The sequence below is a fragment of the Trachurus japonicus genome, chromosome 13, assembly GCF_045865225.1.
Source record: "Trachurus japonicus isolate A0001 chromosome 13, Traja_1.0".
NCBI classification, from domain to species: Eukaryota; Metazoa; Chordata; class Actinopteri; order Carangiformes; family Carangidae; genus Trachurus; species Trachurus japonicus.
Window position 1 is genome coordinate 19,223,801 of NC_140919.1, and position 16,389 is coordinate 19,240,189.

The 16,389-nt window shown below is 39.4% G+C and overlaps 1 protein-coding gene across 2 annotated transcripts in view; it reads left to right on the plus strand.

Moving 5' to 3' along the window:
- gramd1bb (GRAM domain containing 1Bb) overlaps positions 1–16,389 on the plus strand; it is a 97,764-nt gene that overhangs the window by 7,372 nt on the left and 74,003 nt on the right. The window contains exon 1 of one of the 2 annotated variants that reach the window (XM_085795189.1): positions 11,574–11,818. The exons of the other annotated variant lie outside the window; for it this stretch is intronic. The gene's annotated coding sequence lies outside the window, so the exon portion shown is untranslated. Of the gene's footprint in view, positions 1–11,573; positions 11,819–16,389 lie in introns of those variants that run through there. 2 annotated transcript variants of the gene reach the window in all.

Consider the following 16,389-nt stretch of genomic DNA (forward strand, 5'->3'; position numbering starts at 1 on the left):
TGATACCCGCTTGAAAGGGCAAAGAATGTTCTCATATGCAACACAGAATGTCAACCACTGAATAATGCAAATGATAATTATACAAGAAAATGTGCAAGAATGTACAATGCAGTATAATGTAATATGTTAAGAACAGTACCTTGTGTGATTATTTCAATGAGTAACATGATCAGCAGTAATTTTGGTTTTCTATGTAATTATATACCTTCTGGATAGATTTCTATATTCAAAAGAAAAAAAACAGCACATGTTCCTCCTTGAGATCAAAGTAAAGTTCATTTCATTTTTATTCTGCCTTTTGGGGCATTTCTTGTGCTGACTGATTTGTATAGCCAAATTAAGTTCATGCATCAGGTTGTTATTATAACTTCCATAGGAGGAGAAGCCTTTTATGTGGAAACTGCCTGGTTAATTGCGCAAATGAATTTCCCACTTTCGTTCTCTGGGAAGCCAGAGAAATGACTTTTCCATCTGATTAAGAGAAAAGACTTAACTTTGTAATTTACAAAGACTGTGACACATTTAGAAACGGATTCTCCACACAATCAAACAGAAACTGAGCCCTGCAGTACAGTATGTACAGAGTGGGTCAGACAGACGACACACAGACTGAGATGAAGTAGGCGTCATGTTTTTTTTCTATGGTAATTTCTAGATTTCTTTTTACAGTCATGCAATACTGTACACACAAGCGCCTTGTATGTCTTCCACAGTGTTGTGTTACTGGTGTGAGAGGTCACTTTTGATATTTTAATACATTTTTCTGCTCTGAAGGTCTTTATCTATTGAATCCACCGGTTACAGCTTGGCTTTCCACTAAGGAACAAACAAAAGCCTCTTATAGCGATGAAGGATGAGCTTTTAGAGTGTCACTTTAAAACTGTAAAAACTGTCAGTGATTCAGGCAGTTTTTCATTATGCCTGTGATTCCTATTAAGCAGTCTCTGTTAAAACCTTATTTATTTCTTTGTTCCGACTGTTAAACTACAATACAGCAGGGCTAACTGAGGGGCAGATTTATGTGGACAGAGACCGTGTTCAGTGGTGCTGATGCTAAGTAGAGCTGATAAAATGCCTTTCTTTTGTCAAATAATTTAATCATCACGACGTTGTACTGACACCAGCATGCCTCCATCTGTCAAGCTGTCGTTGATCGTCACAGTCTGTAATTCTGACTTTTTGTTTTTTGTCAAGGTGGCTCTATAGCAGCGTGTAATTGGTTTAGAAACAAATATGTAAGATCTCTCTCCTACAGCATTTAAAAAAAACCTTTTCACTCCTCCACCAGTCTTCCACTCATTTCTCTTCTATTCACCTAAATTGTAAGACGCTTTTTGCAGTTATGCACTTAGTGGAGGGCAAGCAGAGGGTGATTGTGACAAAATGAATTTCATATTACGAGGTCTGACTTCTAGATGACACACCAAAGGATGTATGAGTAAGATTTACTCAAGTGAAATTGTGGGAAACCCCAGTTTCCTGAAACCTGGGACTGTGACCTCTGTTGACTCATTAAAATGTTTTTTCTCTGCTGTGCCCCAAGGTATTCCATGTGCACAGTGTTGTTATGGAAAAGGTAATGCAAAGTCTACAAAGTATTGACTTGCTGCATGTTTTTTGGCTCATAAGTCAATATCTCATTGGAGAATTTATGTGCTAAGTGTAGCCAGGCAGGTTGTTTAATTTAACACATTAGGGCTGTATTGTCCAAGAACAGGACTGCATATTGATTCAGTGGAAATTGAGCAATATTGAAAGTATCCATTACTGTCAAAAAGTAAAACCTTTCTCCATTAACTACTAATGAGCAGTTGATGCTGTTGTCCTCAGAGACGGCAACAATTTTCTTCAGCTTCAGCTGGAAAGGTTCCCGTTTCTTCAACAATAATTACCTAGTCCTAGCTGTTTCCAGAAGACTATTCACAGCTAACTACAGATGCTTAATCACATGTCACTTGTTCATAGATAACAACATCATGACAGATGTCAAACCCCAGCCCGAAATAGCATTCTTGCTCTCTCCATAAATGTGGCACACTGAGAGAAGAAAAAAAAAGATTCCTTTATAAACGTGATTCAGTTGATGAGGCACTGATTTAACTGTAGCTCCAAATGCTTTTCATTTTGTAAAACATTGATGTACATATTATTTCAGCTTTTGCTTAACTCATTTACTTTCTTCTCCATTATCTCAAATGAGATGATCTACAATACAAAGCAAATAGCCCTAACACGGTAAACACTGAACCTCCTGAAATTACACCACAAAATTAGACAATGCAACATTTTCTCCATAGCAACACAGCTAAGGTCCAAGCTGCAGAGAGAAGGTTATGTAAGGGCTTGGGTAATTACATACTATTTTATGAGAGGTGAACCTAGAGCCTGCTGATTACGCAACAGGCTGGCAATTTTCGTGTAGTTTTCACACTCTATTTGAGTTGCTGTGACATGAGTCTTTCATTCCAGGTAATCAAAGCAGATGGTGACAGACGATTTGAGTGTCTTGAATTTGGAAGTAGGAGCTGAGAAAATTGTCTCACCACAAGGTCCATTTGAGAGCAGTACTCGAGCTTTTGAATGTGTCCCATGATCTTCATCAGCAGATGGAGTTTGCACAGCTGTTGGGGAATGTCGATGGCCAATTTTTCATTTAATCAAAGCACTATAATGACTTCTTTTCGACGGTGGCTCGAAAGTTGAGGCTTAATGGTTCAAATCAAACAAAAATGTGATTCAAATCAGGTTTCACAGTTAAAATACCAACATAGACAAGTCATCCTTAAGGGTCAGAAAAATGAAAGTTTCATCACCACATAGTGTCTCATAAATTGACCACATCTGCTGAGGCAGATCATGGGACATAACCAAAGGCTACAGAAGAAAATCTCAAGCAACATACTCACCAGATTGGTTACCATTCATTTCTGCATCATCACCTGTCACCTCTGTAGCTGATTTGATTGTCTTTCAAATTTGAATATAACAGCCAAATATTAATATGCGTGATGATAAGCAAACATCAAAAACATAATTTTACAAAATATTTTGGTAGGAAAATGTTGCCCCCACATATCAAGTTTGTATCTTCTATGTATATGCAATGGGCCTGTACTGTAAGTGGCCATCAGAAAGATCCCCCTGTTTATTCAGCCATCTCAATCACTACAACACTGTAAGCAAACAGCAGCACTGTTATGTAACTTGCCTTTATTGTAAAATGACACTGTCATAACAATCGGGGCCTTTCAGTCTCTTAAGATTATGTGCTCCATCATTTGATGAGGGGAAAGCTCTGGAGGCTATAGACATACTTGAAGCATTTGAGGCTCATTATCTGTGCTGAGGCAGCAGCCCTGGGTACCACACTGTATGGACACTCACTGAGTCAGCCTCCAATCCCCAACAATTAAAGATCTATTTTTTCTGGCAACAGAAATAGCCCCAGCTTCTGTCTGCCAGCTGACTTTAATTATCTGGTCACTCTTTATAGTCCCTGAATCTCAGACTGTCAGTGCCCTTCCCTTGAGTCTTCTCTGAGTGAGTTATTTGACCGTTCAAATCTCCTTCTCAAGGTATAAATCACCACTCCCCTCAGTCACCCTGCTCTTCCACAAAGAGGGATTGAAGAAGATGTTAAAAATAGCCTAAATCCAACAGAACATCATCTTCAATACATCTATTGTTGAAAGTCATAGTACTCATGAATAATTTTCTTGTTCTGTTTCCATGACGATAATCAAAGGTTCTTGTTTATTCATGTATGCAAAGTGGTTTCTGATCACAATCCACATACAGAACAACAGTTCCTGAACCTGAAGTCCAGTGACTGTAAAACTCGTGCATTTCTCAGTCTCACAGCTATGACACATGGAGCAGTATCGCGCCTCTGGAAGTGTGATTTTCACTCCTATGACTTCACGGTTTATAAAAGAATATACTCACAGTGTTGTGGAGACAACAGATTGTCACTGTCTGCAGATTTTAGCTGCACACAGTTTATCATTTCATAGAAAAAAAATACTTAATACACTCGCTTGTTGAAAGGAACTGGATGATTGTTGCCAAAAGCTTTCAAAAGAGACTGAGGGAGCTGAAATCCTTCAAAAGCCAACTATTGAGTAGTTTGATGTCAATTTGTTCAAACCATACAGTAAGCTGCCTTTCTTGTCTGAGGGGTTTGGTTCTCACAACTGGACAAAATTTTGAGTATTTAGTAGATTAAAGGAGCCTACGCCAACTTCAGACCAACCACTGCTGCAGTAGTGAACTTTCATCCAGGAGTTAGATTCACTGTCAAACCAGTGTACCAAGGACACAATGCTTTGTCACCAAACCAAAAAAAAATGATGGTAATTCACTTTGTTACCCAGCGACTCACAGCTGCTTCATCTATTACAGTGGCAGGCTGTAACATCCAAATGTCATTTTCCCATAATCTGAAGGATTTATAGTCTTCATAGAGCTGTGTAGGGGAATGAGGCTATGGAAAGGGATGAGGATCAGTCTTACAGGCAATACTAAGCTCATTTCTTCTGTCGCTTTCTCATTTCTTGTGTCACCAGAACAGGGTGTGATGAATTAGTTTTGTCCTTGCTTTGTCTGGATGCTCAATTGAGTTTGTTTTGGAGCCTCATTAGCGAATCAATTTGCATATGTTGTTTTTGTTGATACATTCTATGTACTCCAGGAGCATGAGAACAGGAAATTGATGAGATGTAGAGCTTTTAATTTGAGTAAAAAGTTGAACACCACTGAGTGTAAAACAAAGTTAAAGGGGAATTGCAGTTCTTTACAATCTGGACCTTGTTTCTAGCATAAAATACGAGTCTATTGGGCACCGGAATGCAGCCTCTAAATAACACATTATCTGCTGCGAAACTCGTTCATTTCACCAATATTTTGATATGATACGCTAGTGCTATTCCCCTCTGAGTCCGGGGTTACCTGTTATTAACATCCAGGGTCTGTAGGTTGACCTACTAACCTCTGATCTGGATGATATCATCTCTGAACGCCGCGCAGCTACCGCTAATACTATGGTTCGTTTCTGCGTGTTTCCGACTTGTCCGAACAAAATGAGCAGCTAGACGAAGTTCAGCTTCCACAGGTTTCCTCTCCGCAATCTGGACTTACTAAAGCTCCGGCTTTCCGGTTGCGCTAAAAATGGACCTGAATGCCGAAGCGGAATGATTATTATCAGAATGAGCCGGGCAGCGGTCGGAGATGACATCATCCAGGTCAGAGGTTAATAGGTCAACCTACAGAGCCCGGATGTTGGTAACAGGTCAGCTCGGACTCAGAGGGGACTAGCACTAGCCTTATCATAACAAAATATTGGTGAAATGAATGAGCTTCGCAGCAGATAATGTGTTATTTAGAGGCTGCATTCCGGTGCCCAATAGACTCGCATATATGGATATACGCTGCTCTCGTCTGGATCTAATTTCGTCGGAACGACTCGTAATGACACCAAAGTTATCTGGGTAGAAAAATTATCCTAATTTATGCTAGAAATAAGGTCCAGATTGTTAAAAAAAAAAAACGGCAATTCCCCTTTAATATACATTTATTTTTACAAAACATACATTCCAAGCAATCCTTATTACCTCTGTTCTCACTAGTACTACAGATAAATATTCCTTTAAGAAAAAAAAGAAGGAAAAAACATGATTACAACAAATACCACAAAAAGATGAATCTTCACGTCAGTGCTTTGGATACACCTAATATTTCAGTTTTGCTTGGAATTATATTAATAATTCATGTCTAGCCCCATGCAGTGGCTAGGTGGCTTGAAGTATGTTATTTTGTGTAATGTTTTCCTTCAGTCTGCAGCACTGGAACACCAGCTGTGAACTAATTTACTTGCAAACCGAAAAATATTTTGTGTGACCTCATTACTTAATACCCCATCCATGAACATGCGCATTTGTGATCCAGCAAACACACCCAGAGCTATTTAAAAAACAATGCAGCAATTATTTACGGGTCTGAGAACCTGAGATAGGTTAAATTAAACTACCCATGATTCTGCTCCCCTCTCTGTCTTTGGCTAGCTGTGAGCCACCTTTATTATGGCAAACTAGGAAACTACACATAGTCAGTGTAGTCAGTGCATTTTAATAAACTAAGTTATTCATCTGAATGTATTATTTTTAGACCATCAGTCAAATCATCATCTGCGTAAATGCAACATGCTGAACATGGTCATATTATGTAAACCCCACTAAATACTTCATCATCAGTCTGCTGCTCAGAGTGCAGATATTGCAACTCTCTTCCTCTCTCCTCTCTACTCTGCCGCCCCTGGAACTAATACACGCCTGTCCACCTGTCTGTGTGTCTATTTGTCTGTCTTTCTTTAACCAGAATATCCCAAAAACATGATTACATTTCCATGAAATTTACCAGACAGATGGACCTTGTATCAAGGAACATTCAGTATCAAGGAACATTCAGTAATGTGAGTTTGAGATTTCTGTTACTCAGTAAATGAGTAACATGTTATAGTGAGTTGCACTTGAACTAACCAAGATTCACACTTTAGTCGTAGGTGATGTTTTCAAGGTCAAGAAATCCATATGGAGACTAAAGACACCCATATGGACACTATAGTAACACTATAGTAACATCTAATGGTAAACAGATGGAACTGCAACACACATGTCTCTGCCATGAATAGTGAAGCCTCAAAGTCAATTTAGTAGCTTTCCTTTTTTAAGTCCTTCAGTTCATTTTGTTGCGAAGGGATCCTGTTATTGAGTCCTCTTACCGTATGTTAATACTGTGCAGTGGGCAAACAGAGAAGAGAGACATCGCTATATTAAAAAAAAGCATTGCAGTGGCTGCCGTTGAGTCAACAGCTCTGTGATATTTGCATTTTTTGAATTAATTTCTGAAATTAAAGTTTGAATATACAGTGTATTTTAGGAAAGAAAAACATACATGATACTCTTGCACCAAACTGCTCAACTTTATAGCACCTGGATAAGTTACAGCTAAGCAGCACTAACAGTTTGGCACCCTTCACCATCTCACTGTAATTTCTTTCCCTGACATACCTGACTATAATTTTTTATGACATGTCTTTATGAGATAGTTCAAAGAGGAAGAAAAACATAAAAAGTTAATGGGCTAAGTTCTTCACTCTCCTTCTCTGGGTCAAAAACCAACAGAATCAGCATTAAATGTTAACATATTGTCTTTTAAAACTTATGACATACATAAATGACAAGCCTCTCTGTAGCTCACTCATATTCATGGACTGCCACATTAAAGAGGCTGTGAAGGATCTCCAGATAAAAAGACTATGCAGTTCTTTTCAGGCAGTGAACAACCAGTCATCTTCCCATTGTTGCTGTAGAAACAAAGAAAAATGTTCTCCTCCATATCATGTTCTGTATATAAATTATCTAATATCTTGTACATACAATGCATGTGTGTTTGTAGGGGAGGGCAAAGATCTTCATTCTTCTGGAGCTGTCAAACAGCTGAAGATGAATGTGATATCAGGGAAGAATGCTATTACTTTACCAACAATATTGGTGCAAAGCCTCCTCTGTCTCTCTCTCATTCCCCCTCTACCTACCCCAGCTTCTTCCTGCCTCTGCTGTACCTATAGGCAGCAATCGAACGCAAGCACAGGTTGGTAATGTGGTCTTGTTCACCACATTACTCAACTGTGTCAGCTCATGGCTCAGTGATAGGGTGAGCTTGACATCACTAAAACTACATGAGAAATTTGGTGAGGAACCTGAGAGCGGACCAGGTTCCCAGCTTTTCTCAAAACACAAAACACACATGGTGTCAGTTTGAATTTTCTCCATTTGCTCATTGGGTGGCAGCATGGGCTAGAGATTCACCAGACTACTGACCAGAGGAGCCAGAGGAGGTTAAAGCTCCAGGCTGTTGATCATCTCTGTCATTAATGTAGTGACAAACATTTGTCACAGGGAGAGAGGCATAGACAATGGGGGGAAAAAGCATCATTTATAACGATTGATTACTTGTCACCAACCATAGCTGTGCTAATGAGTCATTTTATGGAAACTGAAATAAAAAGACTAGTGTCCAGCTGAATACTAAAACTCTGCACAGGCAGACCTAACACATCATCTCACATCAAATAGTATCAAAAATATAGTGCTTGGATATAAATTGGTGAAGCTATACTGTGATAGAGCTGTTGGCTTTCTCTAGAATCACTTACTCATTAATTCATTCACCACCTCGCAAAAAAAGAGATCAGATAAAACTCTGTAGTTTGAGCTACAGTGAACAGGAAATGGAGGCACACCAGACAAAGACATTTATCAGTCTAATCACCTTTGTTTTGCATCATCACTGATGCGTACAGAGTCAAACAACACCTTGGTGCCTATGTGAACAAATTAGTTAGAGGAAATGCATAATGCTTACAAAACGGCAAACTAAATATATTGCACTATAGAGTGCAGGGATGATGTATTTTATGAGGTCGGCCCAGAAAAAAGCAACACTCTGGTTCCCTTATGGTCTTTTGTATAATTGCACAATATAAACTCAGTGACAAATAGAAATGTATGGCTCTTGCAGGACTTGTTCATCACTTTTGAGCATTACCACAGTGGAACTTCCAACTTGTGGTTTGGTTTAGCACTTACCTATTCGACAAATCACTTTCTACACTATACTGTTTTGTCTTTCTATACTCTGCCAGGGTTATGTATATGCAAAGACACAGCAGCAGCTCTGTTTATGTGGGCTAATCAATAACTAAAACGGGATTTTATGAGTTCATGATGTGTCCAGCTGGCGGTGACGTGTTGTATATGAGTGGCAGAGTCATCCCCCGGTGTGTGTCATGAATTACTATCAGTGATTGCACATTACAGCACCTATTGTGATTTCCCTTTCCTCTGAGCAGTGTGACAGAACTCTTTCACAGAATAACTGGAGCTCTTTCAGGCCAGGTTCCCAACTGCATGTTGTTTCTCTTTGATTTCTGCCTGACTTCTTAGTCAGTTAGTGTTGGTGAAACATACACAGATTTACTGTACAGTAGGCTTTCATATACAGTATGTAAGACAAAACTTTATGAAGAGTGTCAAAGCTACAAGTAACCAAATTGTATTTGCAATGAACCAACATGAAGTCAAATATTTGACTCACAGTCTGGTGTAAATGTGAAATTTATCTCAATCTCATGGGTCAGTCCCAGTCCTTGATAGCCCTCATGCAAGAGTGGAAATCCATTAACTGTTGTAGTAAAGAGTCAAGACTTTTTAATATGTCTATGCTTTATGCTTGTCTGTCTTTTTCTTAACATTTTTGAAGTTCTAGAGATAGGAGCACTTTACCCCTTTTTGTACAGCAGACTAATAGAAGTCAATCAGAAGCCATGATGAGATATGGGAGAGTGGCCAGAGGTGGGAAAACAAAACAAAAAACATTGGATGGATTGCATAATATATCAATTTCATTTGCATGGTAAAGCAGCCTTGTAATTGAAATCCTGGGTCATTTATTGTTTGATCTGAGTCCCTGCTCAGCAAATACACCTGCAAGAGATCAAAATGAATGTCAGTCAACTGACAGATTTGTGTCAGCCAGAATTCCCAAGAGCCTTATTGCTCCAGTTAGAAGTATTTTCTGACAGTGAATGATGTTGATTGTAACCAGATAATAATTGTAGATCTGTCTCTGTCTCTTCTGTTGAACTGTCTCTCTCTTGTCACTCTGTGTCACTTTTCCATCAATAGAAGCATTGTTCAGGCTCGCCACAGAATCCAAGAATCGGGCCGCTTCTGCCCGACAACTGCCTTTTTGCATGCTCTGTGCACAAGGCGTCAGAAAAAGTCACTCACAGAGAGGGAAGTGTGGAAACACACAAATACACGAGTGCACACTGTTTAATCGCACGCTGGCAGACAGACTGCCCACATTGTTTGTCTGTAACCTTCAACCATTTGTTCCCAAAGAGGCGGAGAAGGTCAGTCCTCATGATCTGTGACATAACAAGTCACTGGAGACTGTAACCTTCCCTGTTTGTGCCATCTTTGAAAAGCTGGTCAGTCACTGATGAAGATGAACTTGGTGGTGCTGAATAGGATCAGATTAGATGCATGTCCACCTGCATGACTTTACAGTGTGATGGCAGCAAAACAGTAGATGCAAAAAATCCACAGCAGTCTATGTCATAACAGAAACACGGAAAGGCTTAATGATTACAGGTGAAGTGCTTGTTCTGCTGAGTGTGTTTCTCTGTGCAGCAATACAGACTACAACACTGTTATGCTTTCGCTAGAAACAAAAAGTACATGACTTCAAAGATCTGTGAATTTTCCATGTATCTATATCAGTCTGCAATGCATGTCAAACTAACGGTGACAAAGCATAAAACATACTGTAAATAGTTTGTTTTTATGCTGTGTGAGTGACATCATTACTGTCTTTCATGGGATAACACTGATACAGTGCTTAGAAATAGTTTTACAACATCACCGGTAGGTTTGTGTTCCTTTGTATTAATCGCAGAGTTCCCAGAAGCTGAACGCTCCAAATATAGAATTTATATTGTTATTACTCAACCCCCCAGACTACACACATTACATCTCCATTAAACTAATTGTTTGACTGCCACAGGATGACTTAGGTGTGTCCTATTAAACAGAAAGAATACTTTTTCTGTTTTCTATATTGGTAATACATTTAGACCACTATGCAGTCATTGGTTGTCATTTAGACATTAAAGGGTCATTTCTTACCCTTTAAATCTGTCATAAACTGTCATAAACTGTACATAAACATACATAGTTTCCATATACCTAATGGAAATTCAACAAATGTCCTGTTACCCTCACTAGCTGCTAAAACCCACTAGAGCAATATGATTGTACAACTATTGTAAATCAGTGGTTACAAATGTTCCCTTTTTTCTGCCCCATTATGGTTGCACTGTAGATCACTATCTTCCTTCAGTTCAGCCTAGGATGAAATGTGTACAGTAGACATAATACAAGAAATATCCAGTATTTTATACTTTTTTATGGATTTTTTTGAGCCTCTCTCTGATTGGCTGACTCTTAGCTATTCAATAAAAATAAGTAAAAGTAAGTAACACTTGGAAAAATTAAATCCTGTTAGGTTGGCATAGGCAGGCTGTGCTGCTGATGGGTATATTGTTTTATTGTGGAGGTCCTAATGGCTTGTTGTTAAGACACAGATTTGAATATGGGTTGTATGCTTTGTTTCTGTGAATTTCACATTTTGATGCTGTCTAGTATTTTTATAGCACCTACACCTGCCTTATGATAATACATTTTTAAAAAGACACACTAAATTCCCTTGGGACCTTTAATGTTTTATGCAGTCATTCTCAGTTCCCTTTTACTGAATGAATCAGAGTTTGAAGGAACCTACTGTACATCCCACTGTTGCACATCCTGACTTCTAAAAGTAATGCACATCATCGTAAGTGGTGTTAGTATTAAAAAAAGCAAGGAGCAGCGCCCAGGCTACTAAGAGGTTAAAAGTAGGGAGGTCATTTGTGGTGTTTGGTCAGACACTGATAGGTCACTGCTCGGTGGTCTGCTCTCTGCCGCGGCTCTCATCCGTGAAGTAACGGGCTGCGATTCTCCGCCTCCAAGATGCACTGATTTGACTTTGTTCTGGCGCCGGGCAAACAAAGCTCCACACCGCACCGGGTTTATTGTTTTTTTTTTTTACCGATCAACATGGATGTGTTCCGTCTATGACCGTCTCCTCTGGGTTCGGTGGCGTGTGACTCAGTGGACGGACATTAAAGTTTATGGAAGTTGGCGAAGGCGAATCGAAGGTAAAAATCTAAGACACTAAAGAAATCTGACAGACTTCCTTTCTTCTTCTTTTTATTTTCAAACAAGTTTTCACAGGTTTTCTGCTTTGTGGAAGCTCGCAGTTATTTTGTGTTAGGCTGAAAAGCACCGACCGAAACGACGTCAGTGAAATCGTTTAAACATCAGTTTAATATACAGATGAAAACTCGATGTGCGACAGAGATTTTAACACTTTTAAAAATCCGTTAAGTAAAAAAAAAAACCCATATATTTTAGATATACAAATTAAACAGTATAAACAGTTGCGTATAGCTAAATGTGTGCACCACAATCCAGAGTGTAGGCTGTAATTTCCTGCATCGATGTGCGCTCTCGTGCACTTGCACTTGTTGTCCAGTTCCTGTCGCCTGCCAGAGACAGATGCTGCTGTGTGTGTGTCTCTGTGTGTGTGTGCATCTGCAGACTCTCAATAGCCTCACAATAGCCTACACATGTCTTGTCTGAAACTATTATTGGAGAAACAAATTCAGTGTGACTTTTAACTTGACTTGTAACTGAAAGAAACCATACAGCATCAATCTCAGGGTTGGAGGATCAATCCCCAGCTCCTCCTGGCTGAGTCAGTTCATTCACACTGTGACCACCATTGTAAGACCACGTCTCAGCATGTTCTGACAGGTTTTTAATCTTCTGATAGTAACAATTTACTTGTAGAGAGTGACTAATTTTTATTTATTGATTTGTTTTGTGTTAGACAGTATGTAATTTAGTAGTTTAAATTAGCGGCCAGTGCATCAAGGCCTACATGCACAGTTGTTTTTTTATTTCATGTCTGCTGTCTCATGTCTTCAGAGTGACTCTTCTCATTGATCATCTTGCAATGAACAAAAAACCAACGTGTGCATATAGGCAATAATAACCTGATACGTGTGCACCACCAGTCAAACAATGGTCGTATTTGTTCTGTGTTTTCACCTTGGCTCTGGCAGCAACATTCACTCAGCCATTTGACCTGTGTGGGGCTAAAAGTTGCAACAAAGAGTGAAAATATGTGAGTGCTGCTTTGCAGAAATGTGCACAGTTCCATCAAACATTTCTTGAAGAGTTTTTGAAACATTGTGGTCCTCCTTATCTGTCCCATGCGTTCCTGACTTTGAACATATTTCCTGTGCACATCACCACCTTGTCTGTACTCACCTGTTACAAGGCTGTTGTTGTGGGAGCTTGATTCTCATTTGTATTCATTCCCACTGTCGTAGCCAAAGTTTTTTTGTTAATGGTTTGACTGAGAGTTTTCCCGATATGGTTTTGTACTTTAAGTAAAGGACGGTGGCCTGTAAGTGACATTTACGTAATCGCTGTATTGCTTGAGACCAATTCACCCTTTGGTTGTTTTGGATCACATTCTGAAGCTGCTGCTTTTTAAGATAGAGCCTGGAGCAGGCTCTAACAGTTCCTGTGGTACACGTGTACTGTACAGCACAGAGTAATCAGTGCAGACTGGTCTGCGGATGTGCAGTAGGTATTTGCTATACAGTACAATTTAAAACATGAAAATTTCTATCATCATGTTATGATGAGTGATGACAGTTGGTTTGATGATGTGACAGCACAGCATGAGTTGAGAAAAACTCCCCAAGGGTGTTTGTGCCTCTTCCTTTCATACATTAACAACATCTGACATTTGAAGCAGTAAGAGAAACTGTAACAATGAGGCCATTTAAAAAAGAATTTTGGCATTTTATAAAATACACGTGATTACCATCTTAACCAAATACAAATGAAGAGGTTTCTCAATTTCCTTTCCTCGACTAGCCCTGGGCTTTGTTTTTCCTTGCTCAGGACAAAAATTGGAAACCGTTCAACATCCCACTTGTCCATGTAAATCACATTCAGCATTAAAACTGTCAAAACATTGTGCTTTTCAAAACAGTTACAGTAGGTGTTATTCCCATAACCTACACAGTGACTGCAGCATCTCAGACAGAAACCTGTCTTCATAGTTCATTTAACACCTTTGCATGTCTCAGATAACAACCAAGAAACAACCAGATGCACCAAATTAGAGCAGTTGGTAAAGTGTGTGGCTGTTGTGGCCAGCTCTCTCTGAATGAGACCACTTTGAATGCATCTCACAGTCTGATGTCTCCTAGCTTCCGACAGCCCCTCTTCTCTCAGCTGTTTGTGACTGTCAGGCCTGGGAAAATGCCTCCTAACCCCACAGGAAATGACAGTTGGTGAACAAACCAAGCTGTTGCTTGCAGTTGTCTTTACCTCAGTGATTCTGCAAATAGAGCAGTTATTTTGCTTGTGTTCAAAGATGAGATTCTTCAGGGTGATTTCAGAAGGATTTTTTGGACATGCACGGCAAAATTCCTCTGTCGGCGGCAGCTGATTATGTAAGTCATTGTTCTCCAGGCTTTTCTGGCTTTGTTCTGGTGATAGACAGATAGAGATGGACAGAGTACACTCTACACTTATTGTCTAGGCCTAATGTTCTGTTCAGGAGACATATACTGTAGGTTTTGTGGCCATGGCTTTTTCCTGTTTTGATTCTGTGTGGTCTAGATGTGGTTTTTCACAACAGTGATACTTTCTCAACACTATTCTTAATCAAGTTCAATGCTCTGGGGTTGTTACAGGAGAGGTTTGCAGCCATAGTGCTGACTGGCTTGTACGAGGGCTTTCAGCTACTAGTTGGAACACCTGAGGACAAGAAGAAGTAAATGTATTCATTGATAAATGCAATTAAATGATGATCACAATGAATAGTTTTCATAAAACATGTCTTTCAGGGGACAGTGCATTAATTATAAAGTTCTGAAAAGTTAAAGCTGTGAAGATGACTTGTGAGTCTAAAAACTGGCTCACTTTCACATCCTCAGATGAGAGCAGATGATGATACCTGCTGGAGCTGTAAAAGCAGCGCCGTCTGATGAGTTTTCTTTCATTTTTAAAGTAAGAAACTTAAACTTAAGAAACTGCTTCATTTCTGGATTGTTATGATGGAATTACAGTCAATTATAAAACATCTCTTAAACCAAAAATCAACCTGCCAGTTAATTTGCAGAGTAGTTCAGGCTGTCCGAATTTTATCACAATTATGCCAGCAGAGTTTTTGGCAGCTTGAACAGGATTAGAGCCAGATGGAAATGTATAGCATCACAAACACATAACTCATATTAGCAACGCCAAAATGTGAGCAGCAGTGTACTGTAGCATGACGGACCCAAATAGATTGCCTCAGCAAGACTTAATTAACAAATGTCACTTAACAACTCATAATTACTGTCATGAAACTAGAATCTAAATCAATCCTAATTCAGATACACTGATTAAAGCCCTGTTGAGAACCATTAACAGGTTTTGTGTTTGGTGACTTGAAATTCAAATGCAGAGCTTCCAATTAGACTCCCTTTTATCTGAACATGTGTGTAAGTGAATGGGTTTTTAGTTTACAGTATGATTGCATTATAAAAGGCTTTCTAAATCTGACACTGTTAGTGTATGGGAAGTGTGTCAAAGAGGATGTGAAAATGTTGCGAACGGGAGGTGTCACAGATACAAAATGTAGCATTAATCTGCAACTGCGTGGCCTATTTTTCATCTCGGATGCATTCATAACCTCTTGGTTGATTCTGATCAGCATTCCCAGTGCGTACAATACCCTCAATTAAGACACAGTCACTTTGAAACCTCAGGCCATGGCTGCCCGTTTACGTTTTCTTCTTGAAATGGTTTTTTCAAACAACAAATCTCCACATGGGAGATTTTTTATTTTCTTTTGATGATCTCCATCCATTCGAACAGACCTGAAAGCGCACAAGTACATGACCAACCTAAAAACACTGAACTTGTCTCCACCTGTTTAAACAAGGAGCTGTTGATTAGCAGTTGATTAACACTGCAGCTGTCTTCATTGTTTCTTGTTTGTAGTATTCTTGCAACTTAAATACAGAATTTAACTTCACAACAGCTGTTAGCAAAGATAATAAGGTTATATGTATGCTTTTATTTTATAATCCATGTTGCTTACATCACTAGTAGTTGAGGCAAAATGAGACCCAATCGGGGAGCGACCATGGGTGTCTACGTCATTGTTTCCAGAAGTCTCTGTTTTCACCTATCCAGACAACAACGTAACCCTGGACTTTAAAAAAAAAAAGAAAGGAAAGGAGGCCAGCAGCTTTTCCAAAACACTCAGTTTTTAGTGCTCGAAAACTCCTCACAACACAACTTGCAGTGGGGAGGGCATGGGAGGAGAAACGGCTAAAGAGATGCGTTTTTAAAATGAAAACGTAGTAGTGTGGATGTAGCCTCATTCTGTCTGAATTTTTTGTTGTTTGGTTTGTCTCGACTTCCTTTCATCATCAACTAAGATCTGTTCATTCCAATCTTGCATTATACTACAGACTGTTTTGTACTCCACCAAAGAGCTGTGCCCGTTTCCATAGCGTAACAAGGCTATTTTTAGAAGGCAAGAGATCTAAATAAGAGATGAAAGCTTGGTTTTTGATCAGTACAGCAAGTCTCCATAGGCATGGACCAAAGAGGAGGGAGAGGGAGCCGTTCTCATGATGAGGACGGTGGG